Source organism: Carassius gibelio, chromosome A17 (assembly GCF_023724105.1).
Source record: "Carassius gibelio isolate Cgi1373 ecotype wild population from Czech Republic chromosome A17, carGib1.2-hapl.c, whole genome shotgun sequence".
Taxonomy (NCBI): domain Eukaryota; kingdom Metazoa; phylum Chordata; class Actinopteri; order Cypriniformes; family Cyprinidae; genus Carassius; species Carassius gibelio.
In genome coordinates, this window is record NC_068387.1 from 1411914 (window position 1) to 1427650 (window position 15737).

Below are 15737 nucleotides of genomic sequence, written 5' to 3' on the forward strand. Positions count from 1 at the left end.
AGCAGGAAAGAGATGTTTTCACATCACCTTCCTGACCCGCAAGTATTCACAGCGTCTTCGTTTGCACGCTACACTTCACTTTCTTCCGAATTTACTAACCAATCATAATATCTTCAAAGCCATTTTTAATTAAAACCAAACGTATCTCACACGGGAGTACCATGATTTTGACAGTTTTCTGACGGTTCACCTATGAATTACGGCTGGTGCGCGTCTAGCATCTCTTGTACCCCCTTTCTCTCTCTCTCCCTCTCTCTCCCTCTAATGCCCGTGTACACACATTCGTCTCCAAGTCTTATTTTCTTCTTTTAATGAATATAAACACATTATACATTCACAAACAATATAAAACAAAACATTTACATTAGTTTTGTTCATCACTAAAAAATATACATTTTACCAGGATCGGGGAATATATAATTGAACAGAATGAAGAATATGGTCTATTGAGGAACCCGGACGTGTCATTGACACAATTCAGTTAAATTCATTTCACATTATTTGTTGCAAGACATTTTCTATATTATATTTAAAACCTTTTATATCCATCTTTATATCATATCTTTTTCAAAAAGCTGTTTAATTATTTATTTTAACCGTACACCTACAGTACCACCATACAATAAAATGCTGCATGCACGTACACTTTTAAGCGATCTGAATTATGACTAGCCTATAAATTTCATCATAAGCCACACGTACCTTGTTATATCACTATAATATCCACGGCGCTATACAAATTTGTATTCTGATAAACCATATAAACAAGCGGACATACGCGTGGACATATCAAGTTAAAAAGAGACTTATCTCTATTTTAAACAATATTAAATTACATATGACGGCATGTTACTAAACCGGAACATACATTTTAAACAAGTATTCATCGTTTTTATAAAACACATCGCAGTAACAGACATGTTACTAAACCAAAACAAATAATTTTATCATACATTTTTTTTAATCATGTATTCAATCAATACTTATACAACATATACAAACACATTTTAAACATATTTTAAACAAAAACTAATCATAAACACAGCCTTCTCAAAATTACAGACATGTACAATCATGCTGATCACATATTATGGGATATTCAGACTTTTAGCCACTAATACGTTTTAGGATAATGAAAAACACCAACGTCTGAGGGGTGTCAAAATATCTCCAGTCCCCAAAACCCACTCAGTCTCCAGGGGTTAAAGAATATGGAAATAAATAATTATATAATGACATCGGGCTACTAAAGCAATTCATTAAACAAAAAAAAAGGTATTCAACATTTAAGTTAATCAAACTTAAAAAAACACACCATACTCTTCTTTTTTTTAAAAGATAACTTATTTTAAATGTGATAGCATAGTATATATACAATAAACATTTCTGATGATACATATAAAAAATTATCCCTTACAGTTTTAGACCGGTGAGAGATGTCCAAACATGAATGAAATATCCCACAAAATAAAATAATACGACTTAAAAAATAAAATAAAAATGATTAAATCATAAACAGAATCTCACAGGTCCTCGTAGTGAAATGTATGTGAGACCCGAGGGGCTGCTTCACACACACACCCCGCGCAGGCGAGGGTGGAGTTCCAGACCGCATGATCTAAGTCAATGGTGTACATTATTTCAAAGCTAACATTAATGTAATGTTTTTTAATAATCAGTACCCCCGGTACATCTGATGTCCGTTGATTCTTAATTCAACAAAATGATGATATATATGACCTAAAATATTTTATATTTTTATATAATATTATATAATAAAAAATTAATTATATCATATTATATCATATATCATATATATGATTATATTATATTAGATGCGTCATGCATTAATCACTTTAGATTCTTTAAAGTTCTTATTTTTAGCACCATTTTCAAAGTTTTCATACCATCTCTCTCTCTCTCTCTCTATCTCTCTCTCCCTCACACCCACACACACACACACACACACACACACACACACACACTCTCTCTCCCCCCCTCTCTCTCTCACACACACACTCTCTCTCTCTCTCTCTCTATCTCTCTCCCTCTCTCTCTCTCTCTCTCTCTCTCTCACACACACACACACACAATGAAACATGAAGCCAAAGTATTTCTGTATGTTTTTTAAAAATAAAACTTAAAATATTGATTTTGCTTTAAATCTATGCTGAGGAGCTCATTTGTTTGTCACAGTATAGACTGTGAAGTTTAGATGAAGTTGCTTTATCTTTTAGAAGAAAGACCCTCGATCGTATTCAACCATTAAAGATGGTTCAGGAAAGACCCACGCGTCCTAGAGATGTAATTTATGTGCGTTGCTACGGTCGTAAACCTTTCACATATCTACGGTACTTTCAGACACAGAGCAGGAAAGACATTTGCAGGCCCTCTGCTTAGCCGTCCCAAAATACCTCCATTTAAAAGCAAAAATATTAAAATGACCGCCTGTACATCTAACAGGCTGTAGTTCTATTTTATATGTTTTGTATTAAAAGTACTATCCATATTATATTTAAATCCTTATTTAAAACAATATATTTAACCGACAGTATCCCCCAACGTGTTTTTTCCATCAGTTGTTTGCCCTTCAGCCTTATTACGTAGTGCTTTTCATTTAGCCTACTGTAAGATCCCTTTACAATAGTGTAATGAAAGTTAACTTTTCTTAAAGTTTATAGTTGTATTTTACAGTATCCCCATCCTTCTATCCTGTAGTTTAAACACATTGTGTGTCACTAAAGCAAGGCACACCGTCTATCGTCTTATTTTTTAAATAACCGATGACCGTCATCGTCTCTTCATATAATTTATCCACCCGAGTGCTTTTCTTACACGAGTAGAAAACTCTTTCTCTTTGGATGTGTTTGGCAGAAACATAATTTCTACATCAGAAAATTTTTTCAATGTACGCTGAACTTTTCTCATTCGATAGAAATACTATTTTCAAATTATTTACCCGGCCTATAACACTCGGTGTAAATGTTCTTACCTAGAACAGAAAACATACGCTTTGACTGTTTTGTAGATGCCAACAGATTATGTCAAGGGTGTTTCACATCTAAGAATCCCGATGTTTTGTAAATCACATTTTTCTTACACCTCGAGATTTAGCCCTATCAAGATTTTGGACGGCCGTTCACAATTTTTTTGTCGGACCGTATGTTTTTATGCGATCTTTGTGTGGCGTCATCGTAATAGGAATAAATGAAAAATTAAGAAATTAAGTTACAGTTTTTCTCTTTGAGATATTTCTTGTACCGCAACTTTGTGTCTGTCCAAAAGTGTGATCGCATGAAGCATCGAAGCAAAAATGAAGTCTAGCTGTTTTGCCCTTAAAACTATTACAACCTAAACAAATCAAACGGTACACTCGTTAAAGTTTCCACTCTCTTGTGAGATACATTTTATCCATAACCTTTTGTGTATTTGAGCGACCAAACCACTAAGAAAGAGAGTATAGCAAGAAAACTAACGTTTACAACGCATATAGAATTCAGAATACAATTGTTAAAGTATTTTATTTTTTTTTGGTTAAATGTTGATTTGTAAATTATATTTTTATTACTCCGTTAGATTTACTCATCGTTTTCGGATAGCGGATGACACAATTCACATTTTGTTTTAAGACTCCTGTAAGTTCATGCTAACTCTCGCGTGGGAAAGAGAGCGGGGTGAGCGTATTCTATTCATTTAAGAAAAATTATTAAACATTTGCCCAAACTTTTTTATTATTTTGACAAAACACAACACGACGACATTAAAGAATGTTATCAGTTCCTACGGCCATCTTCTTCGATTCAAATAAAGCAACATCTCTAGTGTACGTGTGTATGTGCTAAACATCTTTGCTTCTCCACTTCTCCAGATTTGTTAGATGGGCTACCGTTGTAATACAAACACATTTGAGAACTACGACGTTCTCACTTTTGTAACGGTTATAGAAAAATGCCGTACACACTTTTGCATTTCATAATTCAGTGATTTTAGCTGTAATGTCACATAAGACAAAAATTGTCAACGTGTGACTCGTAAACATGTATAATTCATGTATTTATTTTTACCAGAGATAGGTGACCGATCTGTTGACACGTTGTTTTGCAGTTTTCTCAGAGTTTGGTCAAACAGACAAAACGTGAACAAAATAGAGTACAAGATGATTAAACGATTGTCAAGAGAGTGTTTAAACTGAGATTGTGATGCACTTTAGAGCTTTTTCTGGTCTACCTGTGTCACAAAGACAAAGAATAGCCACTACCTCGACTTTTAAAATGAGTCTTACCATCTTCTGTTATGACTGTTACACTTAATACAAACCCATCTACTACACTAAAGTTAGACATTAAAAGTCATGGATGTCATGGATGCGGTATTTTCATCGTATGCATCTCTAAACAGTATTTCAATAAATAAACCGGTATTGATAAGTCGTTCATTTAAGTGGAGGGCGGGATGATTTTGACGGTTTTAGTCATTCGTCGTGCTTAAGGTCTGATCCGGGAAACCGCACTACGACTGGAACTGCGCTTTGTCGCGTCTAAATAACCCGCTCTTCTTTAAGAAAACCGCGAGGCGAGCAGTTTCTGACATCCATTAATTCACTTCATTTTTTTCACAACCGCAAATGTTTTGTTTAGCATACATATTAGTTTTAGTCAGTTACATAGGCGTCACGCATGAAGTTTATAGTTATTTTAAATAATTATGATAGGGTTACAGGTTTAGGTTAGTGGGGTGCCTGTAAGCGGTGACAACTTCGAGCATCGGAGAAGACGGTGTTACTCAAACACCCCATAGCGTTATCTTTTAACAAAAACTATTGTATTGTGCGTTTCTAAGACAAAATCTGTAACAGCGTTCATTAATATGTTGAAATGAAAATAAACATACAAAACTTTATAATGACCGTGAGTTCAATATAGCCTAACACCGCATTGACAAATGTTTGTTCCAACGCTTTCGCCCAAAAATTGCGAGATTTCTTGACTTTGCCGTGTTTAACGGAAGCTAGAGCGAACTGTAAACCACACACTTCCTCATCGCATTACGCTAAGAAACTGCACATGGTTAAAGCTATTACACCATAAACTGTCTAAAGTTGTTAATGTACAAGCACAGTAAACTATTTCTACAAAAAATATCACTGCACTACTGTTTTTGCATATAATACATCGTTCAACAATACTTTTGCACACTCATTCGACTGTATTTATTACCGCCGTTCTCAAGTTCCTGCTGTTCATAGTGTATATATAATCCTTCATTGCTCTGTTCATCATGTACATACGATCCCTACATTGCATTCATATTTATATTCTGTATATACTCTGATCAATATCGTATATAGCAACTACACTGTATATTCTGTATAGCTTTACTTACTCTGCACTTTTATGTATATAAAACACTATATTCTTGCACTTCTGGTTAGATGCTAACTGCATTTCATTAGCTCTGTACTTGTACTCTGCATAATGACAATAAAGTTGAATCTAATCTAAACAAGTACAATCGTACGCTTCCAGGACTTTGCTCATTCTTTCTGTTTAAATTTGTTTAAACTGACTTTCGCATTCTTATCTTATTTTCACCAACTAAGTGTTATTCCTAGGCCTCGCGGATTGTTTTCTAGTTTTGGCCCTCAACCTCTTTGTTCATACGTAGCGATATCTCTGTGAATCTGTTCGATTTCATAAAATATCTTTTACGTCATATCATTATACTATCCTAGTTTATATCAGATACAAGTTTGTTTCTTCATATTTCTCGCAGGTCAAACCCTAACCAGGGCCCTTCACCCTCCTCCGCTTTTTGAGCGCAACACCCACAACCTATTTTTTGGTAGAATGTACAGAAGATCCACCGCTACTTCATCGTGACTACGGCTAGTCTTTATACCCTGTGAGCGGCTGACCTCATAATCTCTGCAGTTATCGCAGGTTTTCTTATGATCCGCGAACAAGGGTTTTTACAGCGCGGTCGACGGAGTATTTGTCAGTATCTACGTGGACGGACAGAATCGGCTCTGTATGAAACTGACGCACTCTCTAATTTTACAAATAATAAGACTTCGACGGATCTGAACCATTTTTTAAAAAAAAACACTGGATCGTTGTGGATTAAAAAAAAAAACACTGGATCGTAGTGGATTTTAAAACGCTCGGTTTACGTCTTGGAACAAATTCTGAAAAGGATGTCCGCCACTACCAGCGCTGCTGCGGATGAGCGAGTGGAGTGCGGCTGTGCCGAAGGAAAGATGTGTCCTGTAAAAGCCAACATAGACTCTATGTTTAAACAATGTTACAGAGAGCAAATGATTGATCTGATGCGTAAAATCATAGACGATGCATCTGATCCGAATCTTGATTGTACGATGGATTCCAAGCGCGTAACAAATCTCAAGAAAGAAATGGACGTTGTAAGAAGCCTGAAAAATAACCAGTGGCCCGATTTGACGAGCTTGTATACGACCAGCAAGGCACCGATTTGTGTAACGACCAGAAAAATTCTGTATGTGACGGCCGAATGTAGCGGCGAGATGTACATTAACGAGACTCTCTGTCTGTGTACGTGCATAACGGATTTGTGTGTGATGTTAGTCGCTAAACATTATGGTTTCGCCATACATGAAATTATTGAAACCGTCGTCAATTTCATAGTAGAACAAAACTTGAGGGCCTGTCGAGATTTTCTTTTCTGGCTAGATAACTTGTGATGTCATGTCATCCCTATTGTTTGTAATAACAATTTGATCACTTTCTTCATTACTTCATTGTAAATTCAACACTGTTTTGTTGAAATAAAAGTTTGAATCCTTTCACCGGATATTCTTTCTCAGAGTTCATTTTTTTAATGATTTAGCACATGTCCGAAGAGACTAACAAATGAGTATACAGTCGCGGATACTCTAACGGGGGTAGATGTAAGAGAAATATGAAGAAACAAACTTGTATCTGATATAAACTAGGATAGTATAATGATATGACGTAAAAGATATTTTATGAAATCGAACAGATTCACAGAGATATCGCTACGTATGAACAAAGAGGTTGAGGGCCAAAACTAGAAAACAATCCGCGAGGCCTAGGAATAACACTTAGTTGGTGAAAATAAGATAAGAATGCGAAAGTCAGTTTAAACAAATTTAAACAGAAAGAATGAGCAAAGTCCTGGAAGCGTACGATTGTACTTGTTTAGATTAGATTCAACTTTATTGTCATTATGCAGAGTACAAGTACAGAGCTAATGAAATGCAGTTAGCATCTAACCAGAAGTGCAAGAATATAGTGTTTTATATACATAAAAGTGCAGAGTAAGTAAAGCTATACAGAATATACAGTGTAGTTGCTATATACGATATTGATCAGAGTATATACAGAATATAAATATGAATGCAATGTAGGGATCGTATGTACATGATGAACAGAGCAATGAAGGATTATATATACACTATGAACAGCAGGAACTTGAGAACGGCGGTAATAAATACAGTCGAATGAGTGTGCAAAAGTATTGTTGAACGATGTATTATATGCAAAAACAGTAGTGCAGTGATATTTTTTGTAGAAATAGTTTACTGTGCTTGTACATTAACAACTTTAGACAGTTTATGGTGTAATAGCTTTAACCATGTGCAGTTTCTTAGCGTAATGCGATGAGGAAGTGTGTGGTTTACAGTTCGCTCTAGCTTCCGTTAAACACGGCAAAGTCAAGAAATCTCGCAATTTTTGGGCGAAAGCGTTGGAACAAACATTTGTCAATGCGGTGTTAGGCTATATTGAACTCACGGTCATTATAAAGTTTTGTATGTTTATTTTCATTTCAACATATTAATGAACGCTGTTACAGATTTTGTCTTAGAAACGCACAATACAATAGTTTTTGTTAAAAGATAACGCTATGGGGTGTTTGAGTAACACCGTCTTCTCCGATGCTCGAAGTTGTCACCGCTTACAGGCACCCCACTAACCTAAACCTGTAACCCTATCATAATTATTTAAAATAACTATAAACTTCATGCGTGACGCCTATGTAACTGACTAAAACTAATATGTATGCTAAACAAAACATTTGCGGTTGTGAAAAAAATGAAGTGAATTAATGGATGTCAGAAACTGCTCGCCTCGCGGTTTTCTTAAAGAAGAGCGGGTTATTTAGACGCGACAAAGCGCAGTTCCAGTCGTAGTGCGGTTTCCCGGATCAGACCTTAAGCACGACGAATGACTAAAACCGTCAAAATCATCCCGCCCTCCACTTAAATGAACGACTTATCAATACCGGTTTATTTATTGAAATACTGTTTAGAGATGCATACGATGAAAATACCGCATCCATGACATCCATGACTTTTAATGTCTAACTTTAGTGTAGTAGATGGGTTTGTATTAAGTGTAACAGTCATAACAGAAGATGGTAAGACTCATTTTAAAAGTCGAGGTAGTGGCTATTCTTTGTCTTTGTGACACAGGTAGACCAGAAAAAGCTCTAAAGTGCATCACAATCTCAGTTTAAACACTCTCTTGACAATCGTTTAATCATCTTGTACTCTATTTTGTTCACGTTTTGTCTGTTTGACCAAACTCTGAGAAAACTGCAAAACAACGTGTCAACAGATCGGTCACCTATCTCTGGTAAAAATAAATACATGAATTATACATGTTTACGAGTCACACGTTGACAATTTTTGTCTTATGTGACATTACAGCTAAAATCACTGAATTATGAAATGCAAAAGTGTGTACGGCATTTTTCTATAACCGTTACAAAAGTGAGAACGTCGTAGTTCTCAAATGTGTTTGTATTACAACGGTAGCCCATCTAACAAATCTGGAGAAGTGGAGAAGCAAAGATGTTTAGCACATACACACGTACACTAGAGATGTTGCTTTATTTGAATCGAAGAAGATGGCCGTAGGAACTGATAACATTCTTTAATGTCGTCGTGTTGTGTTTTGTCAAAATAATAAAAAAGTTTGGGCAAATGTTTAATAATTTTTCTTAAATGAATAGAATACGCTCACCCCGCTCTCTTTCCCACGCGAGAGTTAGCATGAACTTACAGGAGTCTTAAAACAAAATGTGAATTGTGTCATCCGCTATCCGAAAACGATGAGTAAATCTAACGGAGTAATAAAAATATAATTTACAAATCAACATTTAACCAAAAAAAAATAAAATACTTTAACAATTGTATTCTGAATTCTATATGCGTTGTAAACGTTAGTTTTCTTGCTATACTCTCTTTCTTAGTGGTTTGGTCGCTCAAATACACAAAAGGTTATGGATAAAATGTATCTCACAAGAGAGTGGAAACTTTAACGAGTGTACCGTTTGATTTGTTTAGGTTGTAATAGTTTTAAGGGCAAAACAGCTAGACTTCATTTTTGCTTCGATGCTTCATGCGATCACACTTTTGGACAGACACAAAGTTGCGGTACAAGAAATATCTCAAAGAGAAAAACTGTAACTTAATTTCTTAATTTTTCATTTATTCCTATTACGATGACGCCGCACAAAGATCGCATAAAAACGTACGGTCCGACAAAAAAATTGTGAACGGCCGTCCAAAATCTTGATAGGGCTAAATCTCGAGGTGTAAGAAAAATGTGATTTACAAAACATCGGGATTCTTAGATGTGAAACACCCTTGACATAATCTGTTGGCATCTACAAAACAGTCAAAGCGTATGTTTTCTGTTCTAGGTAAGAACATTTACACCGAGTGTTATAGGCCGGGTAAATAATTTGAAAATAGTATTTCTATCGAATGAGAAAAGTTCAGCGTACATTGAAAAAATTTTCTGATGTAGAAATTATGTTTCTGCCAAACACATCCAAAGAGAAAGAGTTTTCTACTCGTGTAAGAAAAGCACTCGGGTGGATAAATTATATGAAGAGACGATGACGGTCATCGGTTATTTAAAAAATAAGACGATAGACGGTGTGCCTTGCTTTAGTGACACACAATGTGTTTAAACTACAGGATAGAAGGATGGGGATACTGTAAAATACAACTATAAACTTTAAGAAAAGTTAACTTTCATTACACTATTGTAAAGGGATCTTACAGTAGGCTAAATGAAAAGCACTACGTAATAAGGCTGAAGGGCAAACAACTGATGGAAAAAACACGTTGGGGGATACTGTCGGTTAAATATATTGTTTTAAATAAGGATTTAAATATAATATGGATAGTACTTTTAATACAAAACATATAAAATAGAACTACAGCCTGTTAGATGTACAGGCGGTCATTTTAATATTTTTGCTTTTAAATGGAGGTATTTTGGGACGGCTAAGCAGAGGGCCTGCAAATGTCTTTCCTGCTCTGTGTCTGAAAGTACCGTAGATATGTGAAAGGTTTACGACCGTAGCAACGCACATAAATTACATCTCTAGGACGCGTGGGTCTTTCCTGAACCATCTTTAATGGTTGAATACGATCGAGGGTCTTTCTTCTAAAAGATAAAGCAACTTCATCTAAACTTCACAGTCTATACTGTGACAAACAAACGAGCTCCTCAGCATAGATTTAAAGCAAAATCAATATTTTAAGTTTTATTTTTAAAAAACATACAGAAATACTTTGGCTTCATGTTTCATTGTGTGTGTGTGTGTGTGTGAGAGAGAGAGAGAGAGAGAGAGAGAGAGGGAGAGAGATAGAGAGAGAGAGAGAGAGAGTGTGTGTGTGAGAGAGAGAGGGGGGGAGAGAGAGTGTGTGTGTGTGTGTGTGTGTGGGTGTGAGGGAGAGAGAGATAGAGAGAGAGAGAGAGAGAGAGATGGTATGAAAACTTTGAAAATGGTGCTAAAAATAAGAACTTTAAAGAATCTAAAGTGATTAATGCATGACGCATCTAATATAATATAATCATATATATGATATATGATATAATATGATATAATTAATTTTTTATTATATAATATTATATAAAAATATAAAATATTTTAGGTCATATATATCATCATTTTGTTGAATTAAGAATCAACGGACATCAGATGTACCGGGGGTACTGATTATTAAAAAACATTACATTAATGTTAGCTTTGAAATAATGTACACCATTGACTTAGATCATGCGGTCTGGAACTCCACCCTCGCCTGCGCGGGGTGTGTGTGTGAAGCAGCCCCTCGGGTCTCACATACATTTCACTACGAGGACCTGTGAGATTCTGTTTATGATTTAATCATTTTTATTTTATTTTTTAAGTCGTATTATTTTATTTTGTGGGATATTTCATTCATGTTTGGACATCTCTCACCGGTCTAAAACTGTAAGGGATAACTTTTTATATGTATCATCAGAAATGTTTATTGTATATATACTATGCTATCACATTTAAAATAAGTTATCTTTTAAAAAAAAGAAGAGTATGGTGTGTTTTTTTAAGTTTGATTAACTTAAATGTTGAATACCTTTTTTTTTGTTTAATGAATTGCTTTAGTAGCCCGATGTCATTATATAATTATTTATTTCCATATTCTTTAACCCCTGGAGACTGAGTGGGTTTTGGGGACTGGAGATATTTTGACACCCCTCAGACGTTGGTGTTTTTCATTATCCTAAAACGTATTAGTGGCTAAAAGTCTGAATATCCCATAATATGTGATCAGCATGATTGTACATGTCTGTAATTTTGAGAAGGCTGTGTTTATGATTAGTTTTTGTTTAAAATATGTTTAAAATGTGTTTGTATATGTTGTATAAGTATTGATTGAATACATGATTAAAAAAAATGTATGATAAAATTATTTGTTTTGGTTTAGTAACATGTCTGTTACTGCGATGTGTTTTATAAAAACGATGAATACTTGTTTAAAATGTATGTTCCGGTTTAGTAACATGCCGTCATATGTAATTTAATATTGTTTAAAATAGAGATAAGTCTCTTTTTAACTTGATATGTCCACGCGTATGTCCGCTTGTTTATATGGTTTATCAGAATACAAATTTGTATAGCGCCGTGGATATTATAGTGATATAACAAGGTACGTGTGGCTTATGATGAAATTTATAGGCTAGTCATAATTCAGATCGCTTAAAAGTGTACGTGCATGCAGCATTTTATTGTATGGTGGTACTGTAGGTGTACGGTTAAAATAAATAATTAAACAGCTTTTTGAAAAAGATATGATATAAAGATGGATATAAAAGGTTTTAAATATAATATAGAAAATGTCTTGCAACAAATAATGTGAAATGAATTTAACTGAATTGTGTCAATGACACGTCCGGGTTCCTCAATAGACCATATTCTTCATTCTGTTCAATTATATATTCCCCGATCCTGGTAAAATGTATATTTTTTAGTGATGAACAAAACTAATGTAAATGTTTTGTTTTATATTGTTTGTGAATGTATAATGTGTTTATATTCATTAAAAGAAGAAAATAAGACTTGGAGACGAATGTGTGTACACGGGCATTAGAGGGAGAGAGAGGGAGAGAGAGAGAAAGGGGGTACAAGAGATGCTAGACGCGCACCAGCCGTAATTCATAGGTGAACCGTCAGAAAACTGTCAAAATCATGGTACTCCCGTGTGAGATGCGTTTGGTTTTAATTAAAAATGGCTTTGAAGATATTATGATTGGTTAGTAAATTCGGAAGAAAGTGAAGTGTAGCGTGCAAACGAAGACGCTGTGAATACTTGCGGGTCAGGAAGGTGATGTGAAAACATCTCTTTCCTGCTCTCTAAAAAAAGAAAAAGAAAAAAAAGATCTTGTTTTATCTGAAACAGTCGGTTTCAGTATATTTTTTATACGGTTTAATTTATAACCTTTTTTTTAAAAGAACGGAATGTTTTTTCAACCTTAGTTAAATTGTTTTTAGATTATGTATATTATATAAACTATATAATGTTTTATATATATAAATGTGAAATAATTAAAATGTGTTGTAGATTATATAAATTATATAATGTTTTATATATAAATGTGAAATAATTAAAATGTGTTTTAGATTATATAAATTATATAACTGAAATGTTTTTCAATCTTTAATTGTTTTATATATATAAATTATAGGATGTTTTATATATATAAATGTAGAACACACAGACCCCATTTATACACCGCTCATAAACGTAATGGGAGGGGGAGAAACCGTATAACCACACACACATAACCGTATAACTGTGGTAAACTTCAAACAAGCTAACTGACACAAACTTCAAACAACTTCTGTCAAAAGCACATGATCGATGGTTGGGGAGTCTTTCATATACCGTTTTAACTTAGAACTAACAGGTCAATAGGGTAAAACTTTCTGTCAAAACCGCATGATCGATGCGTGAGGAGTCTTTCATCTTCCGTTTAAACTAGCCGTCAAAACCATGATTTAGAACTAATTAGGTCAATAGGGTAAAACTTTCTGTCAAAAACGCATGATCGATGTGTGGAAAGGTCATAGGTTAACCCTTGAAGTCGGAAAGTTCCGCCCATCCATCATAAGGTTACCGGAAGTTCAACCTGTCAAAAGGTCAAAGGTCAAAGTCATAAATCATCATGACAGAAGGTATAGAATAATAACTACTAATATGCATTCTTATTCTTTAGCTTGGGTTAAACTAATTAATTTTACTTTGTTGGAACAGCAGCTACGCTAATGATGTCTCTATTTGTTCATCTGTTTTGCCATAGGATTTACACAAGCTCCAGTCAGGATCCAGAACACCTGAGAAGAGATGATGCCAATCCTTCAGAGGACCTCAGATGATGCTAACCCTGAAACATACAAAACTAACAAATATTGCTACTTACTATGCAGTCACATTTAATTGCTGTTAATAGTGTTCATCGTCTGGCTGACTGTGTCTTCTATACATTTTTCTGAAAAGTCCTGTCATTTGCACATAAACTAATCACCACTTATAAGCTACTACTAAATATAGTAGAAACTTAATTTTCTGCAAAGTTGCTTTGCAACGATTTGTATCGTAAAAATTGCTATACAAATAAACTTGAATTGAATTGAATTTAACTTTCAAGATCAATACTATTAGAGATAAAATTGTAACCATGCAGCTGTCAGCTACAGTATGACATCAGATGCACTATATATCCCCTGAGGAACAGTTCCAATCATTCTCCACCATAGGAGGGAAAGAATTGTATACATTTGTTAAATCAACTAATCCAACACCATGTATGTTAGACCTTATTCCATCTAAGCTCCTAAAAAAGGTACTTCCAGAAGTCATAGATCCTCTTCTGACTATTATTAATTCATCATTGTAATAAGGATATGTCCCCAAAACCTTCAAACTGGCTGTTATTAAGCCTTAGATAAAAAAAAAAAAAAAAAAAAAAAATTATATATATATATATATATATATATATATATATATATATATATATATATATATATATATATATATATATATATATATATTTTTTTTTTTTATAGACCTAAAACTAGTTAATTACAGACCAATCCCGAATCTGAGACTCCTCTCCTTAGAGTTACAAATGACCTGCTCTTATCATCTGATTGTGGCTGTATCTCTCTGTTAGTGCTATTCGATTGACACTACTGACCAAAACATTCTCTTGAATAGACTAGAAAAATTTGCTGGCATTAATGGAAGTGCATTAGCATGGTTCTTAATTGTACTCATCTGACCGCCATCAATTTGTTGCAGAGAATGAAGAGGTATCATATCAATCACAAGTGCAGTATGGAGTACCTCAAGGCTCAGTACTAGGGCTGTTACATTTCACACTTTACATGTTACCCTTGGGAGATATCATTAGGAAGCATGGTGTTAGCTTTCACTCTTACGCTGATGATACTCAGCTCTATATTTCTTCATGGCCTGGAGAAATATACCAATTTGCCAAAAAAATAAATAATGGAATAGTCTATATAAAATCCTGGATGAAGAGTAATTTCTTACTGCAAAATTCTGAAAAAACAAAGGTGTTCATTATAGGACCTTAAAACTTTGCACGTAATAACCTAGAACACTGTCTATGTTATGTAAAAATGTTAATTCATGCATTCATAACCTCAAGGTTAGATTATTATAATGCTTTATTGGGTGGTTGTTCTGCACACTTAATAAACTCCAGCTAGTCCAAAATGCAGCAGCTAGAGTTCTTACTAGAACCAGGAAGTATGACCATATTAGCCCGGTTCTGTCAACAATGCACTGGCTCCCTATCAAACATCGTATAGATTTTAAAATCTTTCTTATTACTTATAAAGCAACTGCTTTCACGGAGAAACAAATGAGATGTCAACTTTTCTCTTTTTCCATTCCTTTCTTTGTGACCTTGTGACCTGCTTCTCCCTTACACCCCAACTCGCTCTTTACGATCCGCTGATTCCAGCCTCCTCGTTGTCCCTCGGCATCGCCTTGCTTCAATGGGGGGCAGATCATTCAGTGTTGTTGCACCCAAAATGTGGAACTCTCTCCCCCCATCACTCAGTTTTGTTAACACTATCTCTGAATTCAAATCCATGCTCAAAACACACCTATTTTCTGAATGTTATAGGTCTTAGTGTGTTTTTGTATTTTTTTTTTTTTTTTCTCTCTCTCTGCTGGTTGCTGCCCCATATACACAATTCTCACTTACTGTACTTGCACTCTCATTTGCCTATTGTTGTTCTGTCTGCTCTCTTTGTCAATTGCCTTTATTGTTGTTTGTTAATTGTAACGTGTCCTTGAGCTCTGGAAAGGCGCTATATAAATAAAACTTATTATTATTATAAAGCCTTGAATGGTTTAGCACCTCAGT

The 15737-nt window shown here is 34.7% G+C and overlaps 1 protein-coding gene across 4 annotated transcripts in view; it reads right to left on the minus strand.

Moving 5' to 3' along the window:
* LOC128031481 (connector enhancer of kinase suppressor of ras 3) overlaps window positions 1-15737 on the minus strand; it is a 129930-nt gene that overhangs the window by 60220 nt on the left and 53973 nt on the right. The gene's annotated exons all lie outside the window — the stretch shown is intronic.